The following is a 16,141-nucleotide window of genomic DNA, read 5'->3' as shown; positions in this document are numbered from 1 at the left end:
ATCAGGACTTCAATATTTTCAATGATATTCATCATGTCTTCAAGCTTGCCTTAGAGAGAATCAATCACTTGTTCCCGTTCTAGAGCATTAGCACTACGGCTAAGAGCTGCTCTTCACATTTTCTCCGTCATCATCTACATCTGCTTTGCATATTCATTAACTTGAATGATAAGTTCATATTTTGTTTCCCACTCTTCAAATTTTGGTCGAGGCTCTTTAGATGGTCCAGCGGATTCAGCTTGAGCTTTTGTAGAAGATTCAATGGATTTTGCTTAAAGTTTTGTAGAAGGTTCAACCTCATCTTTGTTTGTTTCCTTGGGCTATTCTTGACTGGCTTCCTTCTCTTTTTTCTCATCTCCTTTTGTTTCCTTGCCTTTATCTGATTTGTCAGTTGGTGAAGGGCTTGGACTAGGAAATGGTTGATCTTTTTTTTCGGTATTGGGTGAGGGTGGTCTTGGAGACATCTCTCCATATTCCTATTGTGGTTCAGTCGGTTTTGCAACTTCTGCTTGCTCTGTTTGTTGAGCAGTCGACTTTTCTCCGGCTTTTCTTTGAGCTTCTAAAGCCTCTTATATCTTTAGGGCTTTGGCTTTTGCATACATCCTCTTGAGCATGTCCTTTGGATCTTCTTCTTAGGATTCTTGGTTTTAGGACCCTTGATTTCCTTTGGACTCCATGATTCTGGGTTCTGTCCCATAGATTGTTGACTTTGTTCATAAGATTCTTTTTCTCTTTTGAACCTTGGTTTTTTCTATTGAGGTTCTTCTTCATTGGCGGCCACTGCCTTTCTTTTGATCTCTTCTCTCCTTGCCCTTTTTTCCTCATTGTCCAAACTCTCTTCACTACTATGGGCTTCATGAGAGCTTTCCGCTGACTCTTCATCTGATTTATAAATTCCTTTCTTCTTTGATGTAGTGGCTCATGGAGAGGTCCACGTGTTCTGATCTTGGGCCGGCGGCAAGTTATCGGCCATCCCAATAGCATGGTATGCAATTCGGGTTAGAACTTCTGGAGCTCCCAAGTATGTTACTCCTCCTTATTTTTTTGTGCTCTTGAGTGTTGTAAGAACATACTAAGCATGATCTATTGATTGTCTCGTTGTTGATTTCAATACCCACACGAAGGTGGTTGCAACTGCATGATTTGGGGTAGTGTATCTTGGTGGTGTCTTGGCGAGGAAATGGAAGTGTTGGTGATATAGATGGGCGGGATGCTCTACTTGCTCTAGTATAAGGTCAGAGAAGGTGGCGGAAACCGTGCTCTTTGTGAATGTACCAGCTGTCTTTCTATCTCTGGCTCTCATTTTCATACCTTCCCTGGGAAGCTTTAGTGCTTCAGCCACTATGTCTTTGTTAATGACCACTTTAACTTTCCGTCCTTGTTGAGCTATGATCTGGGAATATCCATCATCTTTGATTGTTGATAGTAGTTCATAAGATCTTTGGGAGTCTACTCCACATGGCTCTTAATTGTAAAATTCCCAAAGTCCTAACCTTTTGTTGGCTTCTTTTATTGCTGGGCTTCGCTGCTATATCATAGACTTATTTGAGTAGCATATGCAACTCTACCTGATTTTCCTCTTCACTCTTGAATCTTCCCTTGAAGATTGTGGTGCTGTGCGCGTATGTCGCACGTGTCAATGCAACGAACTTGCCGATACATCGTGTGTGAGCCACAAATGGCTCCAAGCACACAACAAGCCTAAACTAGTAAGCTCAAAGAAGGCGATGGTGTGTCACTCACCGCTCTACGCTTGCTTCGTGGAGGATTCCTCGCCGCGAAGAAGAAGGAGCCGCCGCTTCGCCACGCTCAACTGCTTCATCGCCGCCGTGCTGTCGTTGCAATGCTCTATCGCACACACTCTCTCTCTCCCTCTCTCTCTCACATACACACACACACAAGGAGGTGAAGAAGAAGATGGAGATGGAGATGGAGCAAGAGCACTCTTCTATTGCACAAATGAGAGAATGAGTGAATTTTAGGTTTAGTTGACTTTTATATGGGCTCGCCCCATTCACACTTGGGCGCGTATGCTTAGCCAACTAATCCCTTGAATGTTCTAGTTAGAGTGCGCCTCTCATCGGCGATCACTCTTACCTTTTTCCTATTGGACCGACAAGCCCGGTACCTGACTCTACCAAATAAATAATACAATGTCCGCCGTAGGTTACAACGTTCGTCTCGTAGGTGATAGGGTGTCCGTGAGCGGTGAGGGTTAACATGCCCCCCTTCCTGATGTAGATTCCGTCCTCGGAAGCTATTGAGTTGAAGCTCGTTTGTCGAGGTGGAAGAGCGTTGGAGATGAATGTCCTTAGCCTTCTTCAGTCACTGCAAAATCAAACAACATTGGCACAGTAATTGCATTCTCATAAGCAATTAAAAAGCATATGCAGTTTTAGGTAGACAAATTGATTGGTAACATAATTTTAAACAATTTGTCAGCAATAAACATTAAATTGCAATGTAATCAAATGCATGAACAGATGTGAAGGTAAAAAATTAAACAAGTTTGGGGTCTCTAATTTAATGGTTGAAAGGCACTAGAGATCGACTATTAATACCATGGGTAAGCTTCTTAATTTTCTCTGGTCAATTAAGTTGTTTAATCGCGAGAGCCAAGTATTTCATGTTCGAGGGCTGACTAGAGGCTATACCTAGAAGACCTTGTAGTTAAGCTACGATAAAAGGAATTTCTCATGAAATCATTGCCTGACTGATTACCTTTTCTTTGACCCCCCAAAGTCTTTTCACAGTGATTCAATTTTGATCTGTGTGCTTATTTTGTATGCCTTGAGTTTTTTCCTTTTCAAGGAAAAGCGCCCACACTGGGAACCTCTAGGGCTCTAGTACCATAGGTGATACATGTGAGTGAAGTACCAAATCAAGCTGAGATTTCTCTTCCAGCTTCAGATTTTACATTGTGGCACTTTGATTTTTTGTTTGTTCATTTTTAGCATTTTAATTTTGTAACTTTGGGGGGTCATATAACACTGATACACCTCCCCAGGCTCATCACACAAGTAAACTCCCTTTATAATACTTAAGCTAAAGGTCAATAGGATCAAGCCTACTAGAAAGCCCTAGTACATTTGACACAATGCTGCCTAAATCGGATTAAGAACCTAAGTAACCATTGATTATTAGGAAGGCATTCCCCATGGTATTAAGAGAAGATCTCTAACACCTAACTTGGTCAAACTAGCTTAGTCGAACTTGCTTGATTTTTAAACCTAGACAAGTGATTATGACAAAAAATTACATTGAATTAAATGTTTGATACTAAGCAAATGCGCTGAATATTATGCTACCAATCACAATCAAAGCAGACAAACATGGATGAAAAAGAAAGATAAGGGGCAATGCTAATGGACAAGAAACACCTGTTCGTGTTGATGGTCGCTCTTGATTTGAAAAGTGGATGAGAGGAAGATTCTATGAAGGTTCAAATCCTAACCACAGCAACACGTTTCTGTACACACAAGGAAACACAAAGAATACCTCTAGGAGGCACATCAGTGGGAAAAAAGAAACTTTGCTAATCACTCAACTCTAAAACAGAACTCCCATCGTACTAATCCTATCTACCCTCCATCACTCGAGTGACGAGAATCAAAGGTGTTTTATGGCATAGGTTTCTATTTCAGTGTACCGGATGCGAATGTGTAGGTCTGAGTCAATGTTTTGACTTTTATTGTGCATACTCGTTTGCTAATTGCTCTTGCTCTTTATTATTTTTTGTTTTTTGTGAGTATAAGGCTTTATATGTACATTCCCTAAGATTGGAGATTAAGAGGTCCGGCAGAAAGGTTGAGAGGGGAGTGCGTGAATGATGACTATCAGCAAGGACTCTCCCCTTCCTTGGGTAGATCATACCGTTTGAAATGAGCTCATCACCCTTTGAAACCAATTGCTCTAGTCGGTAACAGGTGATGATTTTTTCCAGTATTTTTCTATTACCTTAGGTGCCTCATCGAGTTACAAGGGTGGTAAGGTACTCTCCCAGGATTGAACTTGAAGTGGTTCATCAGGTGATTCTTGAACACTGGGAGGTGTGGATTCTTTTGTAGCTTCATGGAGGTCCACTATTGTAGGAGGAGGCTGTGGAGAAGCTTTTACTTCTATGGATGCATTACATGAGGAGCTAGAAGCTTCATGGGACTCCCCCCTTCTTGAGCTAGGTGGATCAAATTGTTCTTTCTTTGGTACCCAAACTAGCTCTGGCGGGGGTGTGTAGAATTCTATGACTATTTTCTTTCCACGATCGTCAATTCGTTCTGGAGCTACGGGATTGGGCTCACATGGGTCAGGTGACAGGTAAGAACACAATTTACGTTTTGGCACCCAGATTTGATCATTTCGTTCATAGTAGCCTTGGGCTTCCAATAGTCGTTTAGCAATCCAACGCCATGTTTTCTTACTTTTCTTGGAGCGAGTGGTATGTTTCCTACAAGGCTTTTGTTTTTTAGCACTAGCTATGGTCGCTAAAGAAGCTTTAGGGACCCACTTGTATGTTTTCTTCGTTATATTAGGACGAGTCTTGTCATAAGCTGTATGCATTGCTTGTGGCATATTTAAGGGTACGTGCATTTCATCCCCCTCAGGTGTTACCCAGGTTGTCCCCCTGTTTCCCCAAGTGTCTATGGTTGCTGCTAGGTGGACCCAATCCACATTGTCCGACTCAGTCATCCCAGGTAGTACATCCATATAAGGAGAATCTTCCCCAACATCAGTGTCCGCTTTACACGTGTAACAATACTGCAATGGGGCCGAGTGAACTGTTGTGTCAGATCTATGATCAATTATAAACCTGTTTCCTAGAGGATGTGCTCGACTTGTCACAAGATCCACTCGAATGACAGAATCTTGGAACTGCAAGTAGACATGGTTTTTAGACCAGTCATGCACCATTTTTGCTTCTCTCATGAAAGGACGTCCTAAGATCATCTCCGATGCCATAGTGTGCTTGGAGAAATCCATAACAATAAATGTAATCCTTATTTTCTGTCCAAAGACCTTGATCTTGAGATCTTCTAGCATCTCAATAGGTTTAAAAATAGACCCATTGGCCATCTTCACTACTATGGTTGTGGTCGCAAGGTGAGGTATTCCCATAGTTTCCCAGCAATTTTTAGTCACAATGCTAACCCCAACGCCACCATCAAGGATTCCCTTCACAGTTAATCCCTTAGTAGTGACTAGTCGCATTAGATTCATCACCCTCAAAGTATTGTCCCAACTTGTTAACAGGTATTTCTATAACAAGGTTCTCATCTAGGTTGGGTTGTGGATCTAAGCGTTCCTCCTCTGTTGGCATCTCCCCAGCTCCATCCATCTGTGCAAATTGTGGTAGCCCAAACTTCAGTTCTCCATTGAGGAAGGCTCGAAGAGCTGAGACTAGCTCGGGGTCTTTATATAGTTTGGACATGATGGTGGTTCTAACTTCTGAAGACATGAAATCCATCAATTTGGCAATGTTTAACGACACCTTTTGGCCTTGAATCCCTTGATGTGGGGAAGATGGGATCTCCATTTCTTCGATAGGATCAGGTAGTCCATCTGTAAACATTCTTTCCATCAAGAAGTGAGTACGCCCACTTTCCCATGACTTTAAGTCACTTTCTTCTTGGATGACACTAGGTATGTCCAAGGGTCTATGGACTTGGTGAGGTTGTTGTTGCGTAGGGAACACGGTGTCTGTAATCTGGATCTTCCTAGGTGTTGGTTCTAGATCCCTTTGGGTATCTTCTATCAAACTCCTTAATTGCTTGACTCGCTCAATCTCCTATGTAGGGTTTGGGTAAGTTCCTATCTTCTTTTTGGATCCTGGGCATTGTGGCTCATGAAGATCTTCCTTGTTGGTTTCTATGTTAGTGGTTGTTTTGGTCTCCATGGTTTCACCTGAATCAGAATCTTCTTCAGCGTCGTTCATATATATGGGGTCATCACCAGTCCCTATCTTGGTCTTTGAACTGGGGTCTGACTTTGCTGCTTTTTTTGATCTCTTTCTTTGTGTTTTCTTCTTTTTTTGTGATTGGGCAATTGATGCCGTGTCTCTTTCCTCAAGAATATAATTTTGTTTTTGGAGCATCGATCGTGTGAGTACGTTTACAGGTACCACGGGTGTACTTGGTGATGGCTCCTCGGTAACTTCAATCAAGTTTAATGGCGTGATCTTCGGTGCATTTGGATTATTTGGACATTGGGCAATCAAATGATCTATGCCACATCGATTACACACGAGTATCGGCATTGTAGACGTGCTCGCTTGATTGGTTTGCATTAGTGTGGCATTCTTTTGTAGCCTAATAGGACACTCGGCTACACGATGTGGACCTCCACACTCATAGCATTGAAGAGGTGGTCTCTTAGCAGTGTAGTTGATATTTTGGCCTTTTGCCGCAAGAGCAGCTACTTGATATACAGGTTTGACTTGTCCCAATAGTCCTCCATGTAGTATTGTGGACTTTCTTCAAGCACATCCATCCCATAGGCAATATTAGGATCTATATCTTCCTCACTGCCTTCCCAACAAGCAATAGATGACTCACAACCCACTTGATTCACAGAAGTGATTCTCGGATGTGGTGGTTGCGGTCCTAGCCCTGGAGGTGGTAAGGGTGTTTTTTGAACAACATTTTGGGCCCTAGGGACCATGTGTTGTGCTGTTTGTTCAAGAGGTGGGGCCGGCATCAATGCACGCACTCGAGGTGTGTCTGTCCATGCTAAGGTTGGTCTATTGGCCATCGCGCGCTTAAAGACTATGCAATCCTTAGCTTGATGACCAAACCTCCCACATGCATTACAGTTCCCATTTAATTTTACTCTAAAAGTAGGGCATTCACTGGTACTATGTGGTCCATAGCATACTGAGCACCATTGTTGCTCCCTTCTTGGATACATATGATTGTTCTGCGGAGCACGATTGTCTCTAAGACTCTCTTGAATAGCCTTGGTGAGATATGCTAAAGTCATCTCAGATATCTTTGGCTCCTTAGCAATAGGCTTTAGGGTCATTGGCTGATGCCCTGATGCTTGCGAGCTAATAGATTTAGGCTCAACAGACACTCTTTCTCCTCGAATCATTAAATTATCCTCCAATTGGATCGCATTGGTGGTGACTGCTTCCCAAGTGGTGATACCTCTAATGACTAGGCCATTGTAGATATCCTCATGCCGTAATCCCCTAATGAATCTATCAAGCAATTGGTTATTGTTGAAGCGCTCATTTGGATTACAACGAGAGTTCAAATGCTTCAAGCGACTTATAAAGTCTCTCACCGACTCTCCTTCCTCTCGTTGGGCTTTCTGGAGCTGAGAGGCTACACCCCAAAGCACTCCCTCTCGTATGTACTCTTTTAAGAACAGTCTCCTAAGAGTAGGGTAAATCATTTTTTCTTCCACGCTTAGGGTTCTATACCAATCCCCAACCTTTCCTTAAGGTTAGGCTTAAAGCATTGCTCTTATGTAGGTCATTGTGTTCTCCTAGAGAATCGCATATTTGTTCAAACACTTCGATATGCTTTCTCACATCCCCGTCTCCATTAAATTTTTGTGTGAGCTTGGCTATTTGTACTACCTTACTTCTAGGCTCTCTATCAGGCGTGTTACGCATATTCTCAGTAATAGATCGACCAATAGCTTGAGCAAATGTTGCCAAGTCACCTAAGTGAGCACGCACTATGGGTGAAGGTGCTCCAGAGACTACATGTGGAGTAGGTATTGGCATTGGGCTTGGCGCATAGGAAACCCTTGGGTTCCACGTTGGGTACGATGTTTTTCCATGTGGTGGTCCATAGTTCATATGGGTGGCCCTAGGCATAGTAGACGTCGGATGTGACATGCTAATGCTAGCCGGTATAGTCCCATGGAAATAAGAACTTGTGTATTGTGGTTGTGGAGCATAGGTAGTTGAAACAATGGGAGGGGTAGGGACTACATGAGTACATGGACCCATAGGTGCATATGATTGGTACGCACTTGTAGGTACTATTGCAGGCATTGAGATACCATGTAGCGGTGCTTTACTAACAAACGAGCTCCATGGTGTGTTTCTTGGCATGTCCATCATTGGGGTAGGCATGGTATCCGTGGCGTCATCCAGGGAAAGATGAGCTAGACTTGGAAAAGTAAAGCTATCACTTGATGGCTCAGATTGCATTGAGACCCTTGGCGAAACAACATATGGGGGATCGATGGGACTCACTGGGGGAGTCTCCATTTGTGATAGAGTTGGTTGTTTCCCTTTGCCCGTGTCTAAAAATCGCATAGGACCCGTCGAAGGTATGTTTATTCCTCGATTTTGCCTCTCGGACTGGATAATCCTATGGATGACATTGCAGATCATGTGTTGTTGTTCCTCTAGACTAGTGGCACTAGATGTGGATTGTACAACTTCTAACCAACCCACATGGTATATGTAGCCCATGTATAGGTTGGTCAAAGTCTCCATGTGTAGGTCATATTCCCAATTTTCATTGAGAAATACCCCGTCCAAACTTGGTGTACTAGAGGGTTGCTGTGAGGTGGATGCAATGTTGCTTCCCGTGTTTTGACTTTTAGTCACCGCTACCTTAGAGGCGACTTTGGAAGGTGGTAGCTCGGTAGGGCCCTCATTAAATGAGGTAGGTAGAATGTCCACGTGGACACTCTGAGGGAGTGTGGGGTCTACAGGAGATGTGAGTGGTGATTCTACTTTCCCACCCCCTTCGTTTACTTCACTAGCCGTAGGTTCAGAGCGCGTAGCTCTACTAAAAGTTTCCATCAAACGGCTAAAAGCACTAGTTCCAGGTTGTTGGGCCCAGCTAGGTACGGTTTCATTTGTTCCCCCGGGGATTTGTGTAAGATGATCTTCCATAATATCGTAGTCATAGGAAGAGTCGCTAGCCGCTATATTTGGGTCTTGGGTTGCACTACCTTGGGTCCCCGCTGAGGGCGTAGACCCTAGCGTGGAAGGATAGTGAGTACCCCCGTAACTCGAAGCACTAGCTATTTGTTCGGACTCTAACACACGACCAGAGCGTAGATACATGTGCTTTGGGTGCCCTACAAGTGTCGGCAAGTACCCTCAAAGGTTACTTGCTTTGTTTTGTGGGTGTTTTGCACCTCGTTTTCTACTTGATTTTTTCTTGTTTTTGATTTTTTAAATTTTTTTTAAAGTTTGATTTTTTTGATTGGAGTGTGTGATAGCTCGAAACGAGCGTATCACTTAGAGGGTCGCTGTGTGCTTTACAGCACAATTTTCGAGCATCTGACGTTTCGTTGGTCCTCAAAAAATCGATTTTAGCTACGTGTGAAGTTAAAATTCGTTTTTTTAAAAGGCGACTGAGGCCTAGGCCTGAGCGTGAGCTTGGGCTTGGGTCTGGGCTTGGATCTAGGAGATATTCCCGATCCCGGTCCTACATTTAATTTTTTTTTAATTTTAAGTTTTAAAATAAAAAATAAAAAAAAGGATAAGGTCGCCACGGTCTACGCGAGAGCACACACACACACACACACTCTATCTACCTACTTCTAACTAATACACCTACTCTTACACACTAACACACTCTATTAACTCTCACTAATCTACTTCCTACTTACTGTACACAGAAAACTAACTACTTTAATACACAGAGAATAAACACAGTACCTTTGAAATCTCTATTAACAAAGCAAACTAACTACATTAATACACAGAGAATAAACACAGAACCTTTGGAAAATCCATTAACAAAAAAAACACACAGTATAACACCAAATCCCTCTTCTTAACACACACCTACTTCCTTACCTTTCCTACAATAGAAATTGCACCACGGAGAAGCACAGAGTGCTACTCGAACTTAATGCACGGCATTCCCCGGCAATGGAGCCAAAAATGTGTGTGTATGTCGCACGTATCAATGCAAGGAACTTGCCGATACAACGTGTGCGAGCCACAAATGGCTCCAAGCACACAACAAGCCTAAACTAGTAAGCTCAAAGAAGGCGATGGTGTGTCACTCACCGCTCTACGCTTGCTTTGTGGAGGATTCCTCGCCGCGAAGAAGAAGGAGTCGCCACTTCGCTGCGCTCAACCGCTTCGCCGCCGCTGTGCCATCGTTGCAATGCTCTATCGCACACACACACACTCTCTCTCTCTCTCTCTCTCTCTCTCTCTCTCACATACACACACACACAAGGAGGTGAAGAAGAAGAAGATGGAGATGGAGATGGAGCAAGAGCACTCTTCTATTGCACAAATGAGAGAATGAGTGAATTTTAGGTTTAGTTGACTTTTATATGGGCTCTCCCCATTCACACTTGGGCGCCCATGCTTAGCCAACTAATCCCTTGAATGTTCCAGTTAGAGTGTACCTCTCATCGGCGATCACTCTTACCCTTTTCCTATTGGACCGACCGACAAGCCCGGTACCTGACTCTACCAAATAAATAATACAATGTCCGTCGTAGGTTACAACATTCGTCTCGTAGGTGATAGGGTGTCCGTGAGTCATGAGGCTTAATAGGTGCTGTGTTCTTCAAGCTATTCTTTTGATAGGTAGGTTACTTTGGCCGTTTTCATTGAGCTCGGCTCCAACTGATATGGTGGAAACTCTTGTAGATTTTCTTTTTGGGCCGTCCTCTTCTTTGCTTTCTTAGCCGCTTGCATTGCACCTATTAGGAGAATACAGTTTTGAGGTTAGAAAATTCCATAAATTCTGCTCTGACATGCCCTATGTCTGAATTGTTGTGACAAATGATGTCAATTTTTCTTCAAACCAATTTTGGAGCATGCATATATGCATAAAAACATGTAAAGATCAAAACCATTCAATCCAAGCAAAAATTGCAACCAAAGTAAATACGATTATTTACAACAGGGGTTTTTTCCCATATTTTTGCACTTTTGACTTCATAGGCTTGAAGGAAATGTGATTTAGATACTCTGAGTGAAGTGTGAGCTCATTTGAGTGTACAGGATGGAAATGGTGCCAGATTTAGTCTTCGGACTGTGAAACAATAGATACGAAGTGATTTTGGGTTTTGGAGATCCAAATGTGATCAAACTTGATTGGTGGGCTAGTCATATCATGTACTTTGGTCCCATAAGGTCAAAGATGAAATTTGAGTGCATTCTGGCAAAAATATAAATAATCGTGATTACTAGCAATTTTCATCAAATTGAACATTTTTTCTTGCAAATTGGTTCTAGACATGCTATAGACTCTCTGTGTGAAATATGGGAGGTTTTGGATCAAAAAATGTGACAAATAACTCAAAATTTGGACTAAAGGGATTTTAGTCGTTTTTTGACAAAATCTGACATTTACTTTATCAGTTGGGCTCATATTTGACATGTGACATGAGATAGATGCGTACAAGTGATAGGTGAAGCAAAATGATGATTTTCAAGCCAATTGTGCACAAAAGTAAATAATCACGATTATTTACAACAACAATTGAGTTTTTTGCTTGAAAAGACAATTTTATGACCTACACATTGCTTGTGCTCTTGTCGACTATGAAATCACCGATTTTTGTTTACCACTTGGTGTGTAGAGTCCGCTACATAGTCTTGATGTTGTTCATCCAGTTTGGGCTCATTTGGAGTCAATTTGTCTCCACATGTCAAAATTGAGGCTTTGTAGTCTTGAAGCTATTTCCTGCTGTTAGAGAGCTTGCCTTGATTGTTTTCTTGAAACCATCTAGGTACATTGTGTATAGCATTGTCTATAAGCTGCCAGTGGAGTCAGAATTCAATTTCGAACGTGGCAAAAACCTAGATTATTTACTTGGGGACCCCCTCGACCCCTGCCAAATGGTCATCTAATGATATGGAAGTGTTCTACTATCTAGGGAATTTCTATAGTGCAAGTCTTGTCCAATTCAGTTGACTTGACGTGCCGGTATGGTCGTTTTTGTGTTCTAGAAATTCGTACCCAATTTGGATTCTAGGGCTTTTTTCTAGGCCTAGACCTACCACACAACTGCATAGAAAAGTTCTTTGATGAGGTTAGAAATTATCCCTCATGTCTCGTGTGAAATGGCGCTGAAAATAGGTGACTGTGGACTCCAAAAATCGCGTGCGAAGAAGGTAGAGTACTCCCTTCTCCAAGAGTGACTAGTGGAAATGAGGTGATTTTGGGTCATCTAAGATATCTATACTTGGACATCCCAAACTACTTTCCCCCAGATACCCTTGTTAGTCCTCATAGGTTGTGAAATCTACTTTAGACTTGAACATTTCTTCAATTGGACTCCGTTAGCTCATTCTGCAAGAGTTCGCAAAAATAGCCCTAACAGGCCAATTTAGGCCTCCCGCTTCCGTTTGTCGTTTTGATTGAAATTTTTTATGCATCTACGTCTTGTTCTTTTGATCATCAACGTATCTCCAGTTATTAATTTTTGACATGTTTCTTAAAAAAATCAAAGAAAATAAAAAAATGTAATATAAAAGAAAATTGAAAGATCAACAATTAAGAAAATTCATTGAAAACCACTACTTATTACTTTTTGGTGGATTTATCCATTTTAAAGCTCCAATATCAAGAAAAATTAATGAAAATAAACAAAAAGGACTGATTTTTGATGTAATTTTTGATAGTATATACACTATTTACACTCATTGGGGAGATGTTACCAGCTGAAATTCCCCTATGGATGATTTTTAAGGGTATTATTAGGTAATTTAGCAAAAAACCACACGTTAACATCCAACTTTTTTCTCTTCTTCAAACATTGCCCATAATTAATTAAGTTCCCTTCCACCCCTCTTAGATGGAGTACTCCGAGACGACTGTGTGCATGGGTTGAACAATTGTGTACGCTGTCGTGCTGTGACACGTACATAGTGGGAACGCATGCTACAAGATCTATCTTGTAACTTTTTTGATACATAATTATATTTCCTATAATGTAAATATGCATATCTAAGTATAATAATAAGCTTTCTATCTCATCCTATTATTTATCTCAAGGGTAACATATTCTTACTTTACCGTCAAAAAGTACTATGGAAAAAGAGTCAATAGCTCCGGCTCTTTAACTTGGGAAAAAAAGCATTAATTCTTTATTTCTACTGTGTCATCATCATCTCACACCCTAGCTAGATCCTATATCTAGGGTAACTTCGAATATATATATATATATATATATATATATATATATATATATATTCTATGTATTTTTTATATATTTCATATATTTCTTTTTAATATCTACTAGGAAGGAATCATATCCTAGTGGGACACTAGGTGTCATGATTTTCAAAGATACACCTATTTTAATGAATTATTGCAAGTATGATTACATAAATTTTTCAATTAGCAATGTCATGCTTTCATATTGCATGAGGTGTCCATTGGAATCAAATGAAATTTTAGGCTAAGGGGACCACAAGAAGACTTTTGCTGCCAAAATTGTACCCTATTTTGATGAATTTTTTACACAAGATTCCAATCCGAATTGGATTAAGTATATAAGAAGAGATTCGTAGCCTAAAGAGCTGAATTTTTTGCCCATATTTTTACTTTTTTATTTAGAGCCACGGTTCAGGAGATATGATCAAAATACTGGACCCCAGTCTGCCCACATCATGCAGGGACATCCCATTTCAACTTTTCCAATTTATGTTCACATTGACTCTTCTCTTCTTGTCTAAACCCTTGGGGGTTCCCTTTACCTATAAAAGGGGACCTCTTCCTCCTTGAAAGCCATTCAAGACATTCAAGCCATTGATGAGAGGAATTCATGAAGGAGTGAATAGTAATGCTTAATTGTACTTAACCATTAACATAAGCCTAAGCCTACACTTTCTCATAGAGGAAGACTAGCCATTCTTGTAATCTATCCTTGGAAGATCAACTCTAATCGAAGAAGGTATTGGATTTGGTGTATCAATCAAAGTTGAATTCTTCCCTCTTGTTCTCTCTCCATCAAAAATGGTGCCGAAGGGTTTGACAAGTGAGATGTGTTCTACATTGATATTTTGTTGATTACTTGTTCTTTTCTTTTTCATCTCTAATCCAACATATATATATATATCTCTAGTCTCATCTCCTTAACCAAACCTATCTCTCTCACTATTAGAAATTCATTCTCTGTACAAATTCTAGGTTCTCCTTGCTACAAGTACATCTCTCCCTGCTGTATCCTTATTGCCTACGTGCAAGAATAGGGCTTGGGAGGGAAACTTGTCATATCTTCAATTCTCTCATATCTACATTTCTCACATACTATCCTAAATAAATAATCCACATGATGAGAATTTCTATCGCTTCCACTCTGTGCGATCAATTAGAATTAACGTATGGATTAGCCGTAAAATACACTTTCAACAATGAATAGTGTTTCTCTTTGGCCCATAAAGGCTTAATGAAATACTTCTTTCACCGGATCCCATCATACTACCTCTTATAGACTATAACTTTTCTTTTGACGTAAGTATAGTTATCTTGCGATGAACTAAGAGAATTTGTACACACAATTAATCCCAATCACTAGACAAAATATATATATTATGGGAAGCACAAAACTACAATTTCAAAGAATAATTCGTAGCCTATTTGGTCGGCAAAGACTGAATGCCATTAACTCATCTATTAACCCTTTCATATTACCCATGATATGATATGACCATAGCCATGATGTTTTCATCTTTGTGTTGTTTTGATATTCTCTTTTTTGATCTTTATCTATGTGTGTGAGTGCAAGAGAGAAAGAGTGGGACTTCTTTGATTGCACTTCCTTCCAAACCCAAGACTTCATGGCCTCTATGGTTTAACTCCTTCATATAGTTTTTTGGATTTCTCTCACAAAATCTCACAGCCAAAAGCCCGGTGCTTTCCTGGCAAGACTGCAAATTTCTCGACATATTTTTGGTGAACCCGACGCGAATCTACCAGGGTGAGATTTTATGGGTGACCATGGGTGATCATGTGGAGCAACAGGGTATGGATTTTGACCCAGAAACAATGCAAATTTTTCAAGCATTTGCAATGTTTATGCAGCAACAACATGCCACTAAAAGAAGGGACATTTCAGCAACCAAAGCCATACAAGGGGTCGTCAACATAATGGATAAATTCAATGGCAAAGATGTAACCAAGTACTTGTGCGAGTATGTGAAGGAGATGGAGGTACATCGCATGTCAGAAGGTGAGATGATTCAAAGCTTTGAGCTAGTTGTTGCTCCAGAAATTAGGGAACATGTCAGAGGAATTAAAGATGGGCATTGGAGAATCTAGAAAGAACTCAAAGTAGCTTTAAAGGATGAATATTTCATGGAGGACTCTGAGAGAGTAACCAAAAGGAAATTCTTAGGATGTGTAGTCAAGCCAAAGCAAGGACCATCAATAACAGAGCTACTTAGGTAATTTGAGCGACGCTATGCACAACTCACCAGGATAGAAAGGGCTACACTAGAGACAGAGAAGACATATATTTTCTTACAAGCTACAAGTAAAGAGTTTCAAAAAAATTTGGAGCTTATTCTTGAAGATAAAGATGCTGAGCAAGGACTAAAGAACGATTGGAATGAAGTTGAAGGTGCTGTCTCACTGCTTGCCAAACGACAAAGAAGAAGGGGCAAGATGGTAGGGAACACTACAAGTCCTTCAACCTCAACTTTTGACAAAATGGTAAAGCGTATTTTTATAGCTCCTAAGTATGATGAGTCCATGCTAGATGAGCTTGTGAAAGGAATGCATGAATTGAAGGTGAAGCTTGCAAAGCTTGAAGAAAAAGGACAACCACCGGGGCCCCTTCCTAGGCAGAGGCAACACCCCAAAGAAGGTTTTGTTAATAGATGTAGTTGGTGTGATAGTACAGACCATGGAAGAAGGGATTGTGATAGTTTCAGTGATGCTTTGACAAAAGATGTTTTGTTTTTTAAGGATGGTAAAATCCACTTAAGAGAGATAGGTCTACCCTTGAGAACTAAATTTGGGAAGGGGGGAGTGCAAAACTTAGTTGAAGATATGGTAACTAACCATGCCACCTCTTCAGTTGAGGTAGCTACTTATGGAGTAAAAATTGAGTATCTTAGTGATGAAGAGGTGAGTGACCATCATGGTCAAATTTGGCCAAATTTCATGTAATTAGCTAAAAGGGGAAAGCTTACAAAAGAGATTCTACATGAAGCAGGTGATTGCATACGTCTAGAAACAGGATTGAATGATCC

Source organism: Adiantum capillus-veneris, chromosome 13 (genome assembly GCF_014529385.1).
Source record: "Adiantum capillus-veneris isolate H3 chromosome 13, ASM1452938v2, whole genome shotgun sequence".
NCBI lineage: Eukaryota > Viridiplantae > Streptophyta > Polypodiopsida > Polypodiales > Pteridaceae > Adiantum > Adiantum capillus-veneris.
Note: the sequence above shows the minus strand (reverse complement) of the source record.